The following is a 3,390-nucleotide window of genomic DNA, read 5'->3' as shown; positions in this document are numbered from 1 at the left end:
GCCTCCATCGACAATCGACCGATGCAGCAGCGTTCCTTTCCCACTCCTGTTATCTCCACCGCCAGGCGTTATGCCCGCAACTGTTTCAAAAAACCTGCTTCTTTTATATCCTATTATTTTTAAGCTGTTGTAAATACGACCATTGACGGTATCGACCATAGACTTAGAATAAAATATAGACTGAGCATCTCATTCATAAATAGCTGGAAGATGCGGACAGACAACGTCTTGTTATTGTTGTGTTATTGTTTTTGGCTCTAACGAGTGCGACACGAGCGATAGATAGGCTGTCTCCGTCGTAACGGTCGTTTCCTGACGGCTCTGCCGCCCAACGCAACACTGTCTTTTGTTTCTTCAGTGCACCTGCACTCTCCGTATCATAGGCGGGTATTTTTTTTAATTTTAATGAAGCTATAATTCAATTAAAAATATATCGTATTTAAACTTTTTTATATTATTAAGATTTAGGATAAAGAAAATAGTTTAATATAAAGCAAAGTTTAGGACTTAGAAAAAAATACGTCTAGAGTCTAAAAACGATAAAAATAATAAAGTACGTGTTATAGAAGAAATTTTAATAATCGAAATTATTTAATTTTTGAAATTGATGATAAATTATTAATTTAATAAAATATTAATTTTAGTCAAACATTTACAACTCTAATATTAATCAAAACAGGATCTATTCTATAGATATAATAGAACAGAAAGAGAAAAAACTTTATAATTGTTTAATTTTTTTTTCCGGTAAAAGTGATGTCTTATTATGTAAATTAGAAAAAACAGGAATCTGTTCCATTAAAGCAAGCTTTTAGGAAGTGAATAAAATGAAAACTACATTTATTTAACTCGTTACTGTCTTTATTATAGAGTAAGTATAATAATGGTAATGGTGACTATACTTTATTCAATGGAAATATGCACCAAATTCAAACAAATATAAAAGGCATGAGTATAAACAGTATTACTACAGTAATATTGAACATTGGTTCAAAAATATTACATTAATATAATACAATATTACTGTAGGTATTACTGTCAACGTGCAAGCTTGTTTGAAGCTTGATGTATTTGTATGCGCTTGGTACATCTTGGCGTTGGAAAATGTATAGAAAATTATTAAGAAAAACTAGTACGTAATGGGGGATATCTTGATATACAGAGTGGTCGGAATTGTATTCAGGAAACTTTGGCAGCATAATCTGCAAATAAAATCAGTAAAAAAAATAGTATAAATTTATGTCCTAAAATGCTTCGTTTCAGAGATACAGAGTGTAGAAATTTCATTTTTATTTCGCTTTTTTCCAAATAATTTATGAAGAATGTATTGATTAATTCGTTTCCAAATATCTTGAGAACTATACTTGTGGCGAGTGTCAACAAGAGACCTTATTAAGTAAAAAACGTTGGAAATGTAAATTTTTCTCAGTAGTTTTATATAGATACAGACAAAAAGTATTACTCTTCAAATAACTTAAAAAATATGTAGGTGGCGCCCCCTATTAGTAAAAGTCAAATTGACATCTAAATCTAATTTTTCATGTCAAAAAACTCCCAAACGCCAATTTTCGTCCAAATATTGACGTCACTTCAGAAATTATTTGGAAAAAAATCGAAATAAAAATGAAACTTCTACACCCTGTATCTCCGAAACGAAGCATTTTAAAAACTTACAAGTTCATTTTTTTAGAAAGCCAATGCAACATTTCTGAGTTTCAAATAAAGATAAAAAACAGTAAAACATATAATAATAATATGTAAATTATTTTCTTGGATACATACATATATGGCAAATAATAACAGATTGTTTTATTAAAGATTTACGTTTTGGTTAATTCTAAAACTATCTTCAGATTATATGTGATATTACTTAAGTGATATTACATTATAAAAGAAAAAATGAAAATTATACCTTATAATCGAAAAAAAACGGCGTCAGCGATGGCTATGAAATGAAGATCGCTGTCATTTTATATGTAAAATTATATGGAGTATGTATCGATGGTTTTTTCCAAGCCAACTGGACGCCGTTTTTTTCGATCATACGGTATTACAAATTAATAATAGATTAACAGTCGAGAAAAAAAAAGAAAAAACTCTAGGTAAGTACTGGATAAATTTTAAAATGGCATATTTATTTTATCTTTGTTTAATATAAAAAAAACGAAATATCTACCTGGTTTACATAACCCTGTATAATTTGTGAAATAATAATGGACAAAAATGCAAGCGGTAAGAAAAATATTTACAAAAAATATGTACTTGTTTACATTTCTGGACCATTGTTCGTCATTTTTGTTATCATAATGGTGACCCTATCATAAAAACGTAGTTATTTCTATACCTGATGTGAAACTATAGGGAAAAAGTAATGTTTGTAAAATATTTTAGTCTTGAAAAAAAATAAGGAATGTTTGGTATTTTAAAATGTTTGGTAGCTTGTAATTTTTTCGACTTTCTCGATTGTTTATAGTTTATAATAAGCCTTAAAAATTGTTGTTTCATAATGGAATATCATTCTGGAATTCCTGTATGTTATTTTAGATTCTAAGGATGGTTTTAGAATAAAAAGAAACACATTTTTCATAAAAAAAAGCATTAAATTAACCAATGCCCAAGAAAATAATGTGTCTACTTCTTATGTACTTAATAATGTATCTACTCGTTATATTAATAACGAGGTTAGTAAGAACCTTTACGTAAATGATAAATATAAAAAATACAGATTTTCCAGGGTTTATAATTTACTAAATTATTATCTAAATAAGCGCCTTTCTACAACGCCACTGACGCCAAAATAGTAAATTTGACTTACCTGTGGAATGTTGTTCCAGGACTTAAATAGTCCAATTTCTTACAAATTTGGCACTGACGAACCATGTTTTATAGTTTTAAATAAAAGTAATCAAAATAAACACTAAACCGACACTACACACTAAGAAAATCGAATCCAAAAAATACAAAATCAAAACATCCAATAAAAACAATAAAATAGCCATGGCGAAACTGTGACAACAAGGTTTTACGACACGTGCTTTACTCTACTATGGCTCTACTACGAGAAATAAAGAATGAACAGGCGACCCGGCGATTGATGGGTGTTGCCAAATTGTAAAGAATTTGTCATTTTAAATAGTCTCCGACTTATAATTTAGTAGTATAGGGACTATTTAATACATCTTTCTACTATTAAACACTACTTTATTAAAATACAGTTTTAATATCTCAATATATGTGTATAACAACAAAAAAAATATTAATAATATTTTAGACGTGACAACATAGGCTGGAGGCGAAAGACTCAGACGGCCGAGGTCAGCTGCACCCAGGAGTAAACATGTTTACAAAAATTAATATTGGACCGCGCTTAAATGTAAATAGTGTAGTCTA

General features: G+C 29.3%; 1 long non-coding RNA gene across 1 annotated transcript; it reads right to left on the bottom strand.

Moving 5' to 3' along the window:
• Positions 1 to 843: 843 nt before the first annotated feature.
• Positions 844 to 2,887, bottom strand: LOC115889546. The gene is made up of 2 exons (XR_004051466.1): positions 2,816 to 2,887; positions 844 to 1,202 (listed from the first exon to the last, which is right to left on the bottom strand). It is a non-coding gene; the product is annotated as an uncharacterized LOC115889546 (long non-coding RNA).
• Between the last annotated feature and the right edge of the window lie 503 nt (positions 2,888 to 3,390).

The sequence above is a fragment of the Sitophilus oryzae genome, unplaced genomic scaffold (genome assembly GCF_002938485.1).
Source record: "Sitophilus oryzae breed Bouriz unplaced genomic scaffold, Soryzae_2.0 scaffold_815_pilon_pilon, whole genome shotgun sequence".
Taxonomy (NCBI): domain Eukaryota; kingdom Metazoa; phylum Arthropoda; class Insecta; order Coleoptera; family Curculionidae; genus Sitophilus; species Sitophilus oryzae.
Note: the sequence above shows the minus strand (reverse complement) of the source record. Positions and strands in the feature narration are given on the sequence as shown.